The following is a 21,323-nucleotide window of genomic DNA, read 5'->3' on the forward strand; positions in this document are numbered from 1 at the left end:
TTTTGTATATACACATCTCACAGCATCGCTACAAAACTATGTGAAGTCGCGTCATCATTGTACATAACCACTGTGTACACTGTGTATATCGCACATCATTTCGTGTAACGTGACAATTAGTTTATGTATAACTGCGTTCCCGTGGGTCTACGTGGTTATACGTTAGTGAGTGCGGACTCGGACGCTTCCTTTAAAACCAGCCGTGAGTACAATGCTTCGTGCTTTGCCTATGTTATCGCCCTGGTGGAAATGTACCGTCATTGTGACTCAGTGTTGGTATCGTCTTTTGTTGAAATAAACTTTTTTCTAAAACACCAATGCATCAGCTCTGCCTGGCACGTTGTGTAAGACGGCCGGTGATTACAAACTGAGGTTTGTTAAAAATAGTAAGACAATGCATGGGGACCAAAAGCAACGTTGGTAAAACACTGGATTTTTTTTTTCGGGAGACTAACTTCGCTCTCCAATAGAGTCAGTGACGATTGGCTAATGCGCGCGTCACCTTTTCTTTGGATTAGCAAAAGCTTGCGCTGTCACCTGCGTAACTTGATTGCCTTACTTAAAGACAACCGAGGCGTATGATAAAATTGGTTCGCGCCCGCATTCATTCACGGCACTATGACGCAAGCTGGCAACCAACACGTCCCGTTGAACGAGCTGTGGCGCTCTCTGGGCCGAATGCTAATGCAGCGGCCCGCGTGCCCGACTGAATGATGCCCGCCTCAGACGAAAGGAATGTCATAGGCATCTATCTCTACACCTGCGCGGGGAATACATTGCATTGCATGTTTAGCGGTCTACGGAGTGGCGCCTCGGTTGGTACTTGCTCCTCGCAGGCGCTTTTGGAAGGCTCGGCAAAAAGCAGCGACCTCATTCCTGCATTAAAAAGAAATGAACAACAACATACGCCTTGCGTCGGGCGGCCAACTTTTTTTTTTTTTTTTTGCAGACGTTGCGACACCCCATGAGCATAGCTAATCGCCACAAGCGATGCTTTTTTTTTTTTTCGAGCATCGTCATCCTTGGCACCCTCGCCCCTCCCGCCTCGGTAGTCTTCTCGGCAGCGGAAGCAACTGCAGAATCTGGGCCGCCAGATTCTGTTATATACGTGCAGGGGGTCCCAACTACCTTGCACCAAGATTTAAAGATATGAAAATTCAACGTAGCTAGACCAAACTACGGTAGTGTTTGTCGTCGCTAGGAGATACACAGAATATATATATATTTTCGCATTCGGCCAGTTATATCATTAGTCCCAATTAATTACTCGACTTCTCAAATATTCTGATTCAGTGACAACTGTCAATGAGAAAACTGTAGGGCAACGAGAAAAACTCCCGACACAGCTTCCTGTCGCTCAATACGTGCTACGTAAGAGTGTTTTTTCGAGCGTGAAGGACGCCCGCGTATACACGCAAAATTGCCGGGCGACTGGCCACTGGCGCCGGAATATTTTTTTGCTAATCTATCTCCATCCACATGCAGCGAGCGGTCTCGACAGAGGCATCTCAGACTAACAAAAGCGACAACGCACTCTCTTCTAACTGTCGAGAAACATTAAAGTATTGCGCCTGATATATATATATATATATATATATATATATATATATATATATATACAACAAGTCATGTGCAAAAGTACAATGGAGTGATAAAAAACATGATAGCTGTAAAGATAAGTGGTCACACCTAAAGATAAAGATGACTCTTCAGATTGTGAACAAACTCGCTACAGTTGCCAATTGATACGATGAATCCTGGCACTCGATTCGCACGATTAATGACAAGGACCGGAGGTGAACGCCAGATCACGTTCGTAATTTAGGAACAGTTATACACACATTGTAGCACAATGTCTATGGACACTCTCTGGAGCGACAACACGAGTTTTTTTCCAACGCTGCGACATCGACGACGCCGGGAATGCGCGCTCTTTCGGAGCGTTTGCCGAATTGACGATCGCGAATAACGAAGTGCGCTTTCGAATGTTTGCACGTCAGCGCGGGCGGGACCGTTCCAAACGTAATTCGGCTCACCCGGGCGCAAACGCCTTTGATATGCGCAGTTCGTCCATACAAACGGATCTCGCGATTGAAACGGAGCGGAACTCGAGACAGCGAAAAGAAAAAAAGAACAATCGCAGGAAACTGGAGACACCAAGAGTTCTCGTCGAAATTCAGCATATACGGGCGTCGTCGAGACGTGGTGTAATTTATGCGAAAAAAAAAATATCACCGAAAGCTACGGGTGGGGAAACGGCGTCGACTTGCCGAGTCTTCGAAGAACTGCAAGCCGCACGAACGAGACAGAAATCTCATTAACATATTCATTAATTTTTTCCCCTTCGCCGCGGCTCCTGCCGCGCAGGCGCCGACGCTTCTTCGTCGGCCATTGTGAAGCCGCGCTCGTCGTATGCAAATGAAGCCGGAAGCTGTTCCTGCCGTCGATCCTTAATGAAAGAGAAGACGCGGCACAGCGGATGAGAGGAGCACGCGCGTACTTTCGAGCGCAATTTAGGATGTCTGGCCCAGATATGAGAACAGACTACTATATTTGACGTGCTAGTAGTATAGGGAGAAAGGTGCGAAACTTGCACGTGAAATATGCAGGGCTTGAGGTTACCACACAAAGATTTCCATTCTACATTTCCGGAGAACGGAACATTCTGGACAAACAATAAATGCATTGCTAATGCTGGCCCAGCATTGTCCGAAAATTCAACGTATAGCAAACGTTGGCCATACGTTAGGTGGCACAGCGGCAGTACAGAACAACGCCTTTAGCAAGCAAGAAAAGTAGTGCCAATGACTGTCCAGCGTGCGTCACTATTTTACCAACGAGGCATAACGTCGGCCCTGCATTGATCCTATGTTAGCCCTACTTCTTGCATTTCTTATACTTGCGGACAACCTACTGTGACAATGCAGTGAAATGCATACAGAGGCGGAGCGCTTGCACATGCGCCACTGCACGAAGAAGTCCGGCAAAGTTTAACAGCTCCTTCTGTTTCGCCTTTTCGGATTCGATATTGTTAAAAGAAATCAGCAGAAAGTCACAGGTTCATACTGCGAGCAGCAAGGGAATCCGAGTGGTTCGAACGAGCCGCACGCATAATACGAAAGTACGCATATTGCGGAAGATGCGGGTTAGACTCCCGCCTGCAGCAAGTGACCTTATTCTTTCCTTGACTTTCACTTTCCTGCGCCTCATTTCTGCATTTCAATTAGGCATCGTAAACCATTTTCCGGCTCGATTGTATCTTTCTCCGTACAGCGCCACATTACGTACCCTTGCGTCCTTCGTCCTAAGTCTTACGCTGTGTTTAATCTTTAAGACTGAACTCTACGCCTCGTTGTTGCCCCGCTCTCCTATTTCCTGTCCCTCTATCTCTCTCATCCATCTCAAGGCTCTTCAGCCCAATGTGCTTCGATTCCCACGCAGCGCAGGGCCGAGAAAGTGCCCCAGCTCTCCTGAAAGACAAACGCAATGCGATCGCTCCGAGCTACACACCAGGCTCCGCTGAAGAACATGGCGCTGAAAGTGTAAGAAAGGGAATTAGAGACGTGACGGCGCGGGGAAGTGTACGAAAGAAAAAAGGCGGCGAGACAACGGGGCAAGGGGAAAGCGACACGAAGCAATCGCATGGGGAGGAACTGGGGGAGGGCAGGTGGGGGGGGCATTAACAAGCCGCGCACTCGCGCGCACGCAGTCAATCTGCATCGAGGCGGCAACGAAGGAGGCGCTGCCTCTTTACGCCTCGCGGTTCGGAGCGCGCGCCTCGCCGCGCCGCAGTCAGATTGGTTTCTGAGCTCCAGCGAGGCGCATCGTTAAACATGGAAATAAGCGATATAAATACGAAAACTTAAAGTACAGCGTCGAATAAACAACGAAGTAAAAAGAAAATGTGAAAGGGAGTGTGCACAACGAAAGAAGGTAGCTCAACAAGGAAGTCAGCAAATAAAAGCAGCGGAGCAAATGTAACAAGGAAATAGAAAGAACGAAGATTAAGCCAAAACGAAAGTACCCAGCGAGCCAAAACCGGAAAGAAAAGGACGACGAGGAGAAAATTTTAGAACGCATTAAACTTAACTCGGCATGTTATTAGAAATAAAAGCAGCCTGCCGCAACAAGCCGCACATAAACAGTAATGCGCGCTTCGCAGGGTCGATTTGGTGTCGCAGTGTAGGCGCGTATGAAGATGAGCTGCTAAATAGGAAAAAAAGAATAGTACGGAGGACTAAGATTAAAGACAAGGAGTAAGGATATGAAAGCGCATAGACAGTAGATAGGGGTGACCACATACGCCTACATACGTTTCGCGATTGCGTACATAATCACCCATCACTTTGCGTGTCAGAGACCATCTCAGACCCGCAGGAATAGCGACGGCTGATGCAACGGGCACGCGCAATGGCGCGAGCCAATGGGGCGCTGCACGAAGGGCTCCAACCTACGAGGAGGCTGCCCCGCTTTATTACCGATAAAGGTTTATCTCGCGACTGAGACATATCACAGTGTTTGCGCCACGATTCCGCATGCCGATTTCGCATGACTCACGCTGAAGCCGCACGGCGCACACCGCACAGCAGGAAGCACCACATGAGTGCACGCGTGTGGCAGGAGTGCAGTACGGCGTGCGGTTATACCATAAGTGGGCCCTTACGGCCACTCAGCAGGCCACACCACACAGCCGCACGCGTGCGGCAGGTGTCCGATGCGACCTGCTGTTTGAGTGTAAGTGGGGCCCACTTACGGCCGCACAGCAGGCCGCACCGCACGACTGCACGCGTGCGGCAGGGGTGCGGTGTGGCGTGCGGTTAGAGCCTAAGTCGGCCCTTGCGGCCGCACGTCAGGCCTCCGCGCGCGGGTGCGGCAGGTGTGCGGGGCGGCCTGCTGTTTGACCGTAAGTAGGCTCTTACGGCCGCACAGCAGGCCACACCGCACGCGTGCGAAAAGTGTGCGGTGCGGCCTGCGGTTTGAGCGTAAGCCGACCCATAAGGGTGAACAGCAGGCCGCATCGCACGACTGCACGCGTGCGGCAGGAGTGCGGTGCGGCCTGCGGTTTGAGCGACCACACTACACACTCAGAGACGTTCGCACACGCCCTCAGTTGTTCTAAGAAACGTAGCAACGGTTTCAAGATTTCTTCGACTCTGAAACAAACGCGGCTGCGAAACGAAACAAGACGCGAATAGAAATTACAGAATTGTTTGTCAACCGACAGCCGCATCCGCATTATCCAAGGAAGAGCTGTAAGGGAACATCAAGTTTCGCACGAAACTTTCTGGAGGAAGCTCTCGCATGAGAATGATGGCTAGTACGTGGGTCACTCATACATTTGTGCTTGTGGCTCTGTTTGCGGTTCTTGGGCTCTGTTTACTACGTTGCATCTGATTTTATTGGATAAATTTCCAAGCAAGCTCCCCTTTTTTAAAGGCAGAATGCAATAAGGCTCAGCGTGAATACACAACTCCTACTAATTGTTGCATTTAAAACAGAATAAATGGATCATTAGAAGGAAATTTACAGCAGAATAAAAATGGGCTGGAGCGTATGCGGCAAGCATTACCAAATCGTAACTGGGAGCTCACGACTGTCGTTGAAAAGGAAAGCGTACATTCATTGCGTTCTACCGGTGCTACACAAACTTGGAGGTTAACAAAGAAGCTCTAGAACACGATAAAGGACAACTCCGGCAATTTTCGATGCTCACTCACCTTAATAAAATTTTGAATATATGTGCTGTTTTGCACTCTGATTATTGTGCCAAACGTTATGACTGCAAGTCATTTAGCTTTCCTGAAAATGAATTTTAAATACTGGCAGCGTGTTCGCGACTCAGGCCCACGAATGTATGTCCTTTTACAGGCCACCATGCGTTTGTGACGCCAGAGCCTTCACCACCACCTCACCCAGAAACGACGAAACTGGCAACTTTTTTTTTTTTGATCAGGTCAGGGCCGAAAATCATCGTTTTGACAGACGTGACATCCGGTGCTTACTCTGCGTCTTGTCGCAGCACAACGCGCTGAGCTTCGGGCACGTCAGCTGCCACGAACAGTGGCGAGTCACAAGAAAACGGCCATCCCTGAACGCTCATATCGTCGCGGAACTTGTGGCCGAAATAGCGGCTGTCTAGTTCGAAAGCACAGAAAAAAACTCCCCTGGTGTAGGTTAGCCAACCGGACGTTATTCTGGTTAACCTCCCTGCCTTCTACTTTTCTCTTTCCTCTTCCCTCCGCCCGTGTAGTCAGAAGACGTAACGGACTTCGCTTTTTTGGTGTTAGCACCACGCGTTCCGCGTGTTTAGATTACGGTATTGAAGGATCTGACGTCATAGACTCATCGTAGACGTCACACAAAGCAGCTACCCGTATCGGTTTCGGTACCTCCTTTATTGGTTCTTTAGAATTATTGGTGAGTTTCTCCGAAATGTAGACGGCCCTAATGGTGAGAGTTCTGTCAATTAATGCCATTTAAAAATGACAAAATCACAATATGGTTAATGAAACGCCCGAGTTGCTCTTCAAGGACCCCGAAACGAACGATGGATCGAAAAATGTCATGCGTAACGTGAGGAGACAGCTAGGAAGTGAGCGGTATGGATCAGAGAGCAAACGAGGATAACCGGTGTTATAGGTGACATTAAGAGGAAGAAAATACAGCTGGGCAGGCCATGTAATGCGTATGGCAGATAACCAGTGCACCGTCAGAGTTGCCGAATGAGTGACAAGGGAGGGGAAGCGCAGTCGACGACGGCAGAAAATTAGGTGGGGTGATGAAATTAGGAAATTTTCTGGCGCAAGTTGGAATCACCTAAAGCAAGACAGCGGCGATAGGCGATATCTGGAAGAGGCCGTCATGCCTACCGCGTTGAACATAAATGTAGGCTGATGGTGATGATAATGATGAAATAATGCCGAAAACATGGCGTGTGTGACGGTTTGCTGCTCCGTGATTGCTTGCGGCACACGCAGTTAGCAAAAGTATGTCCTTCGGGATCCTCGCGTTGCCCAGCGGTAGCCGTCACTCGGGCGTGGATTTGGATAGCGTCTCCATTCAACGCGATAGCGTTACAGAGCACACGTCGCAGAGAATTCTGGCGTCGGCGTCTTCGAACCACACATAACCAGGCCGTTCATGTGACGCAAGTCATTCAGTGAACTAATTGAATTTCTCAAGCTAAAACACGTTGAACAATCGTAAGCTACGACTTACACACAACCTACATACATGACAGCTCTCGGATTGTAATTTTTACATACGAGAAAACATAATTTTGTTACGCGAAAGCTCAAGCAAACCCCTTTTCTAGCGTTTTTACAACGCACAGACCGGGGACGGCGTCCGCCACTTGCGCACGCTGGCGCGTAAATATCTCCACAGAGTCCACAGAGCGGCGCGCCCACTTCCCTGAAACACTTCCAGATGGCGCTCGCCTCCGCCGCATCGCGGCCCATGCAAGTGGCCGCGCTTCTACCAGAAAGCCCGCCTTCGTGCATAGCGTTCGGCGCGAGCGTTTCCCCGTAAACATTACGGTTACATACGCTGCCGTTGCCGGGAAGCCTGAGAAGCATTCAGGGATCTTTGAACGCTGTCGCGTTCCACTCTTAAAGGTGAAGCTTAGGCGTCCTTCAAATTTTTGCACAATGCGATCAATTCACAATGTCTCCAAGCCGTTCAAAAGCCGAAGGACAAAGTTTAGGAAAATCCACACACTTCCCCATCATATCCCATGCTTGCTATATCATACCAGCGGCTTCTGTAGACACTAAGGCCAGAGCTCCTTTTAGTGACTTTTGCAGGAAACTCTATGGAAGTGAATACATCCCCTGCACGGAACGAGATATCAAGTACCACAACTTGAAGTAGAACGACAGCAGGTGTATATAAAAGAGAGAGCGCAAGAGAGAGAAAGCAAAAGACCGGCACACAACGTATGCTAGGACAGAGAAAATTCAGATGAACGACCGAAAAAACAGAAATATAGAAAATACAAACAGGTACACACTCTCTAAACGTAATGGCGCCGGACGGTTCCCTACAGCTCGCGACGAGAAAGGTTAGTGCTGCAGTCTCGTCTCGTCCGCTGCCGCTTCTTCCATCGCAGGGAGATGCGCGAGGCCCGTAATTTATGCGATTGCCTTTTAATTGGCCCTTACGAAGAGAAGAGCGGTGAGGGGCCCCGGGTCAGGAATTAACTTGACAGATACAAACAGCGCAAGAAAGTTAAACACGGAGAAGTGATGGGGTGAGGGGCAACTCTCGTCGTCAACAGACGGACGGCTTGCATCCCGTGATGTGCGTCGCTAATTGATGACGAGAAAAAGAAAGAAGAAAAAAGAAAGAATGAACGAAGGAGGGTATGGGCGAAGCAAGGCACAAAGGGAAGAAAAAAAAGAAAGAGAGGATCAATTAAGGATGTTCTTATTACCCGCGACTATAGGGGAAGCTTAGAAGGAAGCAAGGGAGAAAGAAAAAAGGAGGAATGAATTAAGCGAGGAATGAGTAAATGAATGACTAAAGAGAGGAAGGAAGGAAGAAGGAATGAAGAAAGAAATGTAGAAAGCAAAAGAGGAAGGAAAGGCAGCAAGAAAGTTAGAGAAGAAAGAAGGAATGAATCACTGGAGAAAAGAGGAAACGAATAAACGAATGAAAAAAATCGAAGGAATGAGCCAACAAATGGAAAGACTAAAAAGTACGAAATGAATGTTGAACGAATCATCGAAGAAATGTTCAGTTTAATGAATTAATGGATAGAATAAAAATATTAATGAGCGGGAGAAGCAAAAAAAAGAGAGGAAAGGAAAAAAAGAGAATAAATGGAGGAATTTGTGGCACTATGTATACTTGTCTCACTCACGTTGCCGTGTAAGGTCTTTAGGACCCTGTCAAGCTACTGTCGTAGCTTTTAGCCCAGAATGAATGCACACTTTTTGTTGACTGGAAAATAAAGCTGGATTTCTTTTGAACATGAAAACCTTAAAACCACGGAGGATATAAATAAATACTCACGCTATACTAGCAAAAAGCAGTAGAGAAAAAAAGGAAGAGGAAGGAAAGAAGGGATGGATCAGTGAAGGAAAGAATTAAAAAGAAAGGCAGGAAGTAATGAGAGAACAGAAAGCTACTCTGCCCCAGTTGAGGACGACGGCAGAGCTTGAAAATTTCGTGAGGGCTAAATGCTACTTTGTTATCCCGCAAGCAGCAAGCGTAAGCACATGCGCATAAGCGATAAACATTCAAACCGAAGCACTACCATCGATGTAGCCTCTGTGATCTCGGAGATGAACGAGGCCAAAACACTGCGCGCTGCTCACGCAGGGTCCCCCCAAACGCACAATATATTTAAATATAAATATATGTTAAACACTACACACGCGGTAATGATGCACCGTTCGCGAGCAATCAATTAACACTTCGCGCACGACGGTGAATGGCTCTGATGATCTCCAGGGGGCACCGGGCCCTTTTTCTTTGGTGAAGAAAAAGAAACTATACAAACAAAACAAAAGTAATAGAGAATGTCACGTCACTTCAGCTTAATAGACAGCGGGTAAACATTCCACGGCTCCTGTCAGCGTCACAAATGGGTTATTGGATTTTCCCGGCAAATTATTATGGTAGGCGAAGTGGTAAATGTCGCTCGAGCGAAGAAGGAAGAAGCACGAAAAGAAAATGAAGTCTAAGGCTTCTCGCTATGTACGGGCTGGGAACGTCCGCGACAACTGTGAGGTCAGGGGAAAGTTGATTCAATTTCCTCGTCGCCAGTCAATTATTGCGGCGGCGGGCACGGAAAGAATCGAGTTATCATTCCAGCGGAGCGTACCAACCGGGGGCACGTCGTGGAAGCGGTGTCGTTGCCATGGCAATTTCGTGATTAACTGTTTACCATTTTTTTTTTTATTCCGTAGAATTTAGATTCGAAACATCCCTGCGTGAAAGCAGTTGACGGTACCAATCTGCATACGTGAGAAATTGATGAAACGTGTAAGCTCTTTGATTTCGTCTACGATGAAAAACTGAAAATAAACTAAAGGCACACCAAGTAAAAGGCAATGCTTGCCGCCAGAAGAGGCGCGACAAGTCAGTAGAGGCGCGGAACCGAGAGACAGGTGGCGACACCATCGCGAGGTTCACGCACCATCTCGCTGTGACGTCACAGATTTTGATGACATTTTGTTCGGGTATAGCTAAATTGCTCTTTCGGTAAACATGGACACGCACTGTATTCTAAAAGAGGTAAGAACTAAACTTAGCAAGTTTGGAGAACATTTAAATGCGCAATAAAGGACCGAACACGAGAGAAAAATGCGTTGACACGCATGACTTTACACAGGCGTATACCGGCACTGGGGTATCGACGCGAAATAAGAAAAACAAAACAATAATTTGGCCTTTGTTTTTTTTTTTCTCCGAGTAAATAGCTCCTTACTGCGAAACTGGCCACGACAGAGTCTTGAAAGAATACCTTATCTTTTTAAATAGATTCAGTGTTGCTCTTTACAGCGTCCCTATCGTAGCGGAGGACTCCGGATTAAATTTAGATCAGCTGGGGTTCATCCACGTGCACCTAAACATAAGTAGACGATAACTTTTTTTTTGTATTTCGCCACCATCGAGGTGCAACCGCCGGTGCCGGGTGTCGAAGCCACGGTCTCGCACTCGGCAACAACAGAAAATACTGCCCTCACAAAACGGAAGAAAGTTTTCACGCAGCGCGAAGCGAGACTGTCCGTTCCAGCTTAAACATCGCCACGACGAAAGCAAACAAAGGCGACGGATCGCCGGATTGCGGCAACGGGACATTTATTCCTCGCTTCGACGCTTGATACGACAGTGCGAACGGTACAAAAGATACAGCGGTCTCCGCGCTTGCTATCACGTCAGCGATCCTTTTTTTCGTGTTCGTGTCTTGCGCAGAGTATAGCTGCCTATGTGAGACTAATCTGTCTAGACAAGAAAGTTATTCAGTGAATGCGGTAATTTGGGCGAGTTTGGTTAACGGTGAACTTACTTCAGCGGTGACAGACGCCAGCCCAAGAACGAAACCGTACTCACGAAGCGATTCCTTTACTGCGATAGCAATTACATAGAGACTCGAGGCACATTTCCGCCGCCGCTGACGTATAACGTCCAAGTGCGACAACATCGCGGCCGCGCGCCGTATACTGTAGGTGTGGGAGAAACCTTGCAAAGTATGCTGGCTTGATGCGGTACTGTCTTCCCGCGCTCGCCAGGGAGGAAGACGGGGAGGGTGCGTGCTGTCTTCTCACGCGCGCAAGGGTGGGAACGAGGCTATGTGCGCACGATAGGCGGGGGGGGGGGGGGGGGGGGGGGGCAAGGGGGCAGATTAGGGCGCGTCTCCTGTTCTACTCCTGCAGCGGCGGTGGAGTGCAGTCGCGCGCATTCTATATTGGAGACAATCTGCGCTGGGTTCGAAGGCTAGCCCTCCTGGGATGGCTGATGGCTTCGTGTGCACTGTGTTCTCGCGCGCCTAGTTTTCGTTGAAGCGAGAGGCATCAAGAAGGCGTATGCGCTCGCTGCTGCTGCCGCTCTTCATCACGCCAGCGTTCTGACAGCGAGTGTCCAGGGTCATCGAATGAAATGTGTGCGCGTGTTTGCCTGAGCACGCGTGGCAACGTGCATGTCAATTTAGTTCGTAAGCGAACAATTATAGTCGTTAAGCCAGCTGATAAAACAACTTACTTTACTTCGTATAGCTTTCTAATAACTTGCTGTCGAAATGAATGCTTCGCCTCATACGGACTTATCAATAAGAATCAGAGTTCATCCTGGTCCGGGGACCGAAGCCGGGACCAACGAGCTTTTTTCAGGGCGGGGGGGGGGGGGGGGCGGAAGTCGCTCTACCATATGCACTAATCAGGTTGCTAGCACATCACCGAGCGAAGCCCAATTAATGGACAATTAGAAGCGCGGGGACACTGAATATGGCGCATCGGATCGGCGGAAAACCGCGAAGGTAGGGGAAGATTAATGAATATTCAGATCTCTTTCTGGGAAAGCCGTGCGGGTTTACTTTGTAGCTTCTTGGTAGTCACATCCATGACAATTTCCCTTGTATTGATGTTGGAGTATCGAAGCTGTAGCGTTGTATCCCGAAGGGAACATGTTATATCCTTATTAAGCAGGCACAAAAAGAAAACCATGATAGCTATAGAACTTGGTCGCAAATTAAAAAGAAAGTAAGGAAGGAACAATTCATACCTGGTACTTTCGTCAAGCGACGACACGGCATACAGATGATTTCATGGATTCCCTACTTCATGAATTTCGGTGTAATGTCAAGGGTTCTGACGCGAAAGCCTCACTGATGCTGTACGGTTCATGTGCGTCGCACTTCCTGTATTGTCACGTTGTAATGACGTTGAAGGACGCTGTAACGAGAACTGTTAGTCACGAAAGTAACTTTTTTATTGAGCGAGCCTGTGCGCAGACAAAAAAAAGCAAGTGACGCTCAAAGCACAACGATCTCGGCGAGCACAGTCGGCGGTCATCGAAATCTGATCTGCGGGTCAGACACGTCGGCTATTCGACTCATGGAACCGTCCAGCGTAATCAATGGTGCTCGCACAATTTTTTGAACGCACATTACTATTCGCGTCACTAATGTAATATGATTGCAAAAAGTTCGCGGACAACAATCGAGAGTGTTCTGACACACGCAGCAGCGTCTTGCGCCGAGCGATAGCGTTTAACATTTTTTAGCCGGGGAAAAAGTGGCTGCCGGAAAAAGCTGAACAAGTACTTGTCCAGTACGCGTGTCAGTATGTTCACTAGTTCCTCTAGCTAACTTTTTTTTGTGGTGCACATTGCGTCATTTATAGTGCGCATGTTAATTGGCAATACGCCCCTGACCCCCCCCCCCCCCCGCCACCACACACACGCACACGTTACTGTAATGCCAGCTTGGCCGATATGCAAGTACGTGATGAAATGAAGTGGGATGGTGGGGTTCACGTGATTCCGCCGACTTTTGGTGAAATCATGCGTAGGACAGTAGGCCGCTGTTCTATCAACAGACAGCTGCAGGAGCGTCAACGTTCTGTCGCATCGTCATTCCTCGGTTTCCATCTGGCCAGGCATTGTCACTCAGGCCGGAGCACCCCCGTACTAAAGAGAATGTCGTTGTGTTGCGTCACAGTAATCAACTGAGGAGGGACGCTATAGAAGCCTTCTACATGCCACAGGTGTCACATTAGCGGGCAGGTTCCACATTAAGATATTAAAAGATAGCACTCTACAAGGTAGCTACATAAAAGCAAGGCTTCTATATCTCCGTCAACAAAATAAATGCAATTCATTCAATGTTACTGCGTGCCAAATGATACGCCAAATTACTTGCGCTATGTCGCTAGGTTCCAGGTTAAGGAATAGCATACCTGCACCACTTGGTCTCTAAGGCTGGACATGTGATAGCATTTCAGTGGCTTCCAAGACATAGAGGTATAATAGGGAATGAAAAGGTGGATGAGGCAGCCCGCGAAGGACATGATGCCATAAAAATTTATAGAAGTGTTTTTCACTAAAAGTGATGCTTCAGCTCTGCGAAGCGATTTGTACTCAATGAACGGCGTAGAAGACGGTCTTCACTTTCAGGAAATTGCAAGTTTTCGTTCGACGTCGGCAAAGAACTCCAATCAAGCCTACCACAATGTCTACGACGGTATACGGACGCTCCCTATCACCGGCTTCGACCGAACGTCGCATACACAAACAAGCTCCTTTTTCACAAATAGCCAGACCACAAATCCCTGTTGTAACAAATGTGGCGCGGTGGAATCTCTACAGCCCAATCTTGCTCGAGAGCCCAGCTTACAAACACGAGCGACGTCTATATAAGATGAACGTGTCGTGGAAAAGCTGGGCCAAGGTCCCTTGACATTGACATAAATGCTGGGTTACTGGCGTTGCCCAACAAAACATGGCAAAGCCCCGGACTACTTGTTGTTTACATATTGAGCGAATTGGTTTGCTGTCTCAATTTTGCCTCACGCAGGTCGTCTCATCAAGACTGTGATTCCATTTCCCTTTGCAGTGACCGTCTACCTTCATCATACCGGACATTTCCTCTACTGCTAACGTCACACGACCTGAACTTTTACCCTTTCTCTTCTGCTCACCTTCTTCTAGCACCTTCATTCTCCTTCGTCTTATTCCCTACAGAGTACAATGCAGGCTAAAATGCGCTGGCTAAACGCTTTGCATATTCAATAAAGAGCTTTCTCTCTCTCTCTCTCTCTCTCGCTGTCGCGCTTCTTTAGTGGGTGTTTCTGAAGCTATCATTATTTTGTCAATTTAGCCATTCCTATAGATGAAGCAGTTCTTAAGCATCTGGTATAAGGTGAAAAAGGGAACCAGCGAAAACCAAGACGCAGGATCAGAAGGAGGCACACAGTCCTAGTCAGGTGGCTTTTAGAAGGAGGCACACAGTCCTAGTCAAGGCCTAGTCAGGTGGCTTTTAGTGCCGCCTTTTGCCTTAGCACCAAGACAAACCGCTCTTGAGCGTTGTATTGTCAATAAACAAAAAAGAAAACACACACAGTCCGGCGACTGTGTGTATGCCTCCTTCTGGTCCTGCGTCTAGGCTTTCGCTGGCTTTCTTCGCGTTATTCAGAAACCAACTGGCCCAGCAAATCACGCTTCTAAGCGTCTGGTAATCGATTAAAAAAATTCACCGGTGAGAAAGTTAATGTCCCGCCACTTCTCATTTGTCCTCGTGTCGTCTCGCTGCCCAAATACCAGGCATGAATCTACTACTACTCAAAAACCTTTCCGTCCTCTAAAAAGAAAGAAAGAAAGAAGGAAATGATGAACGAAAGAATGAAAGATGACCAGCCCAAGCAGTTGCGTTGACCAAGTTGTACCGTAACTCACTCGTAAAGGCGAGTTTCAATTCAGAGTAGCCCAGACATTTAATCACAGCTGCAGGCAGCCAAATGTCCCCCAAGAAAACAGCGTACAACGTAATATACCTGCGTTCATAAAACATGCAACGACTCAGTTTTTCTTTGCCTTTTTTTTTTTCGAGTACACTTTGAAGTTTCAGGGAACTGATCCCGGGCATGCAGCGACGAATGCGGAGCCCCGAAATCCATTCCAGTTTAATCTAAAGAACAACTTGAACGACCCTGCGGAAGTTCGGTCGATTGCATTTCTTTTTCACCCGCACTTCTGTGGAACGTCTCTGCGCTGTGCCGCTACCTACTGGTCGGCCGGTTGCGATTGAATCCCCTCGTCTTGTTCAGCTCCACAAAACACACAAACACACAAAAGATGCTGATACAATAGACAACAGTGATAACGGGAAATTGGATCGCGTTCTGTGGATACTCGAAAAACAATGCCTCCAAAAGTTATATCACGTCTCCTTCCAGTTAGAAAAACGAAGAATAGAAAGAAAAAAACAATTACCGTAAGAACAACCGAAAAAGAAAACATAACGATGAAGAAACACGGAGGCACACTGAGCTCAGCTTTACTTTACACCTGTGCCGCGTACCCTTCATGACCGTAGTTTAATCGGAAAGAGAAAGTACTCAGCGATGTTGTGAAGCCCAATAAAATAAAAATGTTCTATGTGTTTTCCAGAGGAGTACAGAAAACAACTTCCTTTTATCTAAAGTTCATCTAAATAGAGCCTAAGCTGAAACTCCTCCCACCACGCCTCCCCTGCCCCGCAAAGACCATCAGATAAGTTTTAATACAGACGCGTAGGTGTCTCTGGTGCGAAAAAGAGGCGGACCTCGAGTAGATGAAACGAAAAACATACAAGATGGCGATCGCGGCTAGATAATGCGTAGAAAGTCAAGAAGAAAATAAATAAACAAATAAATAAATAAGTGAGAGGATCTAGAAATAAGAAACAGAATTAAAAAAAAAAACTCTAGGCCAGGTTAGGCGCTCTCAGAAGCAACGAAATGCAGGAGCCCCCCCCCCCCCTTCCAAAAAAAGTAAATAAAGTAAGATAAAAACAGACAGGTGTGATGAAATGAGAAAGAGATGATCAAAAGAAAAAGAGGAAAGAAAGAGACTTCTCCGGCAGGTTGCACGCAAGACGGAAACCTTGGGTGGAAATCCCCGCCAGAGGAACGAGCGAAGTGAAAGGAAGGACCACGCAAGCAATTTCCGGAGCTTAAAGAGGACCTTAAGGCCGCAGCCAACTCGCCTCCATCACAGCTTCCTGGGAACAAAATGAGAGAAAAAATGGCGCCCGAAAACCGAAGAAATCACAAACGCAGGCGCACCGATGCTAGCAATATATATGTTCTTTCAGGGTTAATGAGCAGACAAGATTGGTACGGCTGTTCAAGACGGGTTATGAAAGTTTGCGTTCGATCAGAGATGTCGTGCGAGACGTCTATCCGTTCTTCTTGAAGAACGACAAAAAATTCACAACGAACCCGGAGCATATAGCGGCACTCTTATACTGTAGATTGCTGTCTGCTCCACGCACAGCATCGAAGCGCCTGATTCCTTCCAGTTTATTTTTTTCCTTTATCTTGTCTATTCTTGGCCGCTGCTTCAAGAACAACTTTCCATTACTGTTGGCATAAAAAACAAGAACACCACCTTGACACAAACGAAACAAAAACGAATACATAGAAAGAGATAGGTACAAATGGAAGCAGAAAGGGGGGGGGGGGGGGGGCATAGGGTTTTAGCTTGAGGTGCCGAGAAGCAGACGGCGAGCAGACGACAAACGCGCAAGAAACAGACGATTCCTCGATTTCCCAGCCCGAGACGCTTGGTCAGATACAGCTGGCCTAGCCTTCTGCTTCGAAAGGGGCTGCGAGGCATCGTGGATACGGCGAAGACGGGAAGAACGGTGCCCTTATTCCAGAACCTGCCTGCCCCATGCGAACTGAAGTTTCCATATACATATGGTGAGATGAGAATAAAGGCCTTTGTTCTCGAGGATCAAGGGGATCGTTGGGGCCGTACTGCGACGGGTGCCAGTGAGAGATAACGTCAATCAACGCTAGGGAGACGCCTAGTGGCCCGTTATCGCGTGCCTACAGGAGTCCGGGGAAAAGCTGAAGCACACTCACTCAGATCCCCCGGCGTCTGCTTTCGTTGTGAGTGGAGAATTTCCAGAGACGGAGCAGACGATAAACGAGAGCGCGAAGATTCAGCCCGCCAGAAGTCGCATCACAACGGAATGATTCTTGCCGTTCTGAGCGACTCAACAACGGAGAGGGGGAAAAAATGTGCAGATCCAAGGCGCACGCTGTAATCTGCGCGAAGTGAGACTTTAGTGAAACAGTTTATTAAATGCCGCACAACTAAACGTGATGCCTGCAATTCTGTATACCATCGACGCTGCGATATCACCAAGACTAAGACGATGCGTGGTGTATGTCGAGTGAAGAATGGTCACGATCCGGTATACGGACAGAGAAAGACGACAAACGTGTCGCATTTCTTTGCGCACTTCTTTGCGCACTTATCTGTGCAGACGCACCGCAACATGCAAAAAACAAGCAACATGCAAAAACTAATTTCAATATCTCGCTGAGGCCAGTGTATGGCTACAGAAAATTGAGCAGCAGCTCTGTAGCGCGGGATGCGCCGACAGCGCTATTAGAATGCAGTCGGAGCACGCGGAACATAGCTCAAGACGGTATTCAGGAAGCATGTTAAGCCTGGGCATTAAAGCAGTATTTCGTTGTGAAAAACGTTGCCAGGGTACGTCACATTGGGTTACACGAGTCTCCCGCATATCGAACGGTGGCCACAGCAGCGCTCCTACCGGCTTAATTTTAGACAAGAGGCATCTTGCGGCAATGGCGCTTGTGACGACATTGCGAAGCGACGCGATGTGGACTCCTCGCAACAGCTTCACTCGCACTAGGAATACGTCACGCGTTTAGCACTGAATTTGACGTCGCGCTCCATCGTAACATGTGACGGTTACTTGTGACAGCCTCACCACCGAGCACAGGTTAACACACTAATAACGCTTTAAAAAACGAATAAAGGAAACACACTCAAATCTCTAAAAAAAAAACAAAAGTCTCATCGGCTTAAAAGCGAAAGACAGTGCAAGCACGCGATCCAGTGCGAACTACAATATATATCGTCAAAGGAAAGCCCCACGGGAATAGTGACAGCGGATTTCGCTCGAATTATTCTCGGCACCACGCGAGCACCAGACAGGCACGACTGCCGGCACAGAATTCTTTTTTTTTCCCTTTTCCTTTCTCATTTTCTTTTTTATTTATTCGAACTAATCGGTGAGCGCTGACGTCCGACGAACTCCCACGCCTAGTTCTCTCGTTCATTTTTCTTTCACTTTCTTTCTGTTTCTTTTTTTTTTCGTGCGAAGAGCTTCGCGCTACCCCATACCACTGCCACAAAAAAAAGAAGAAAAGAAAAGAAAAGGCCGGACAGCCCTACCCCAACCACGAAAACCATGCGTGTTCTGTGCGTTGTCAGGCTCGTTTTTCTTCCGTACACGAACGTGCGAAACACGGCACATCAAACATATAGAAAGCCCGCAAAAGTTAAAACTGACACGTCGGGGAAGCCATTTAGATGATGAGAGGAACTGCTGCGCTAAGCTAGCCGGACACTTCACCGATGAGACAGGAAGATGAAGAAGCTTTTTCCGGAATATAACATGTCACGTGCTAGAAAGAAAGACGTCCAGAAAGAAAGGCCAAACGAAGAAAGAATCGCGCGGATAGGAAGAACGAAGGTACAAACCACCGCCGAAAGGGGGCCCGGAACGTATATACATTTCGTGGTGACATACCCAGCGTAGCAGAACACAAAACCCCCCGAGGGCTTTGGCAAAAGGATGGCCGCGAGTTCGAGTCCGGACAGACGCATTAGATAGACACACAGCAGCGGCCGCTCGCTATAGTATGGGATCAATGATTGAGAGCACCCTGTCCCGAAAATGATGGAAGAGCGCCCGGTCCGGAGACGGTGCGAGATGCTCGTTACCGTTATTCGACGGAGCCAACACTGGAGTGGGGGTGCTGGTGGCGGGGAGGTGACGTGGCAGGGTCGAGGGGTTCGAAATAGGAGGTAGTAGATTAAACGTGGGCAGCACCGCCATTAGCTTAACAAACCGCGTTCGGCTACGGGGCCCGACGTATCCACCAGATACACCGCGGCATAATACGGCTTCATAGGAATGAGATGCGAAAACGCACGGAGCGGCGCTTCGAATGGCTGGGCCAATCCATACTTCGGCGTGGGGTTGAACTGAGAAGTTGGAGTGCTTATTCGGAAGCCAGAAAGCCAACAACAAAAAAAAAAATTTAGTAGTAGGTTCCGCAACCGCCGGCCGTTTATGCGTGACACAAATTTGTGCTTTCGGTGGACGCGTTCGAGTACGTTCGTAATCAGGAAATAGAGGGGCTCTGGGAATTTTTGCTATTTGCTTTATGTCAAAATACCAACAAGCCTAGCTCTTCAGTCGATGTTATGGAAACGTTCATTAGATTGCTTCGTTCGAGAGGCTTAAAGCTGCACTGACGTGACATTTCGCGATTTTGATTATTTGACGGCAAATGAAGGTGCGAATCCTCGTGACACTAGGAACAATACCGGAAAGCACAGGCGTGCCGTGAATAACTTACCGCAATACTTAATTTCAAAAACCACTTTCGCTTCCACTACGCTACGCGGTAAGGTGCACCTTGGTGTCGCGATACATCCGTTAGCACTACGGGGTAAAAATAGACGGGGGTGCAAACTCCCCTGATAAGACATTGCGTGTAGCCGCCAGCGCGAGAGTGACTTCGTGACGAGGATCACAGATGGCGCTGTCGGCGGCGGCCTCGTGGCGAGGATGATAAGTCGGCCGCATGCTCGAGCAAAAGTTCGCGAATGGAACAGTGCGCATGCTTGTCGCTGTGATACGCTCTGCGCTCTATCGCTTGCTCGCTGTCGCATCGCACCTACGTCATCAGCCACCTTTCCAGCGCGCAGGACAACGAGAAAGCTCAGTGCAACACGTTGCCTGAAAACAATCTTGATCGCCTTTCCTTAAAAAACTATGGCTCCTTCGTGAACGAAAGAAAGAAAGGCGTAAGGATTACGCACTAGAACTTTACTAGTACATGGTGCGCGGTTCCTCGAAGCTTGTTCATCATTTGCACTTGGAATGATGCACAGATATTTAAAAACACGAAGGCTGGTTTTGTCAAAAAAGGAGAATAGAACCCTCCATATCTACCACCATCTACTTTACTCCGTACACGAAACTTCGCCTAAAATCAAACAAGAGAAGTTTTATTGCGCATTCGCTGTCATGAATCGCTACAAGAGCATATCGCGTACGACTGTTTTCCATGTGACACGAACATCGGTTCACCCACAAAGGAGTATTCAAGCACAAAGCAATTAATATTGAGTTCAGTGCATCGGCCTGCCGTCGCCCGGTACCTTCTACGGCTAATGCCAGTTCTCTACTTATATGGCAAGCCCTTTTTCGTCTTCGATCCCCTGCACGGATCTCCCCCCCCTCCGCCCCCCTGCTATCATTTCGTGTTTACTGTTCGCATTTCGGCCTGTTTGTAGATAGCATCCATGATCGCGTCTTGTCTAGCAGCATTTGAAAGCGTACACCCCGCCGCGATAACATCGCGTTTCACGGGGCGACGCGGGCAACAAATATCGGTGTGCCTGACTCTTTTTTTTTTTTAAAGCGAAAGCTTTACTGGCCGCGAACTTGCGATTTCGCCATAGCCATGCTCCGAGGAGGCACATGACGTCACGCCGCGTTCCTCGTCGTTGCGCTCGCCTCCGCTCGCTTCGCCAGCTGCGTCGCATGCCCGATAACATGTCGGCGGATTGAAAAGGAGAGCTCGCGTGCGCCGCAGCCACAGTTGAGGCGGCAGTATGGACGGCGACAATTCTGATAAGCAGGAGGAGGCCTGGAATCGACATCGGAACGAGATGGAGAGGAAACGAATCGCCCAGGAAACAGACGAACGGCGCGCCGAACGACTGGCTAAGCGCCGCAACATAGCTAGACAACAAGACTAACCTGGACTTGCAATCAAGATTAACCTAGGCTAACCATGCTATGCCTTAGCTTTCGCTACGTATATCCTGGCATAGCCGAGCTAAGCCGCTGCCAATTTTTTGTGCTGCTTATGAAGTTTTCGACGCGATCAACTCGTGACTTGACCGCAAGGTGGCGTAAAATTTTGTTACCCACACCCTGGGAAGATTGAAACGAAAGATAGTGCCTCAGCAGGCGAAGGGGAAAAGAGAGGAGGCAAGCGGAGGCAGAGAGTACGGCGGAACGTTGGCCGCGTTCCATCTCTCGTACACAAGTTGCC

General features: G+C 48.3%; 1 protein-coding gene across 1 annotated transcript in view; it reads right to left on the bottom strand.

The window, feature by feature from the left end:
* The window catches only part of LOC126533728 (beta-1,4-glucuronyltransferase 1-like), a 350,896-nt gene that overhangs the window by 16,828 nt on the left and 312,745 nt on the right, over positions 1-21,323 (bottom strand). The window lies entirely within an intron of this gene.

This window comes from Dermacentor andersoni, chromosome 7 (assembly GCF_023375885.2).
Source record: "Dermacentor andersoni chromosome 7, qqDerAnde1_hic_scaffold, whole genome shotgun sequence".
Classification (NCBI taxonomy): Eukaryota; Metazoa; Arthropoda; class Arachnida; order Ixodida; family Ixodidae; genus Dermacentor; species Dermacentor andersoni.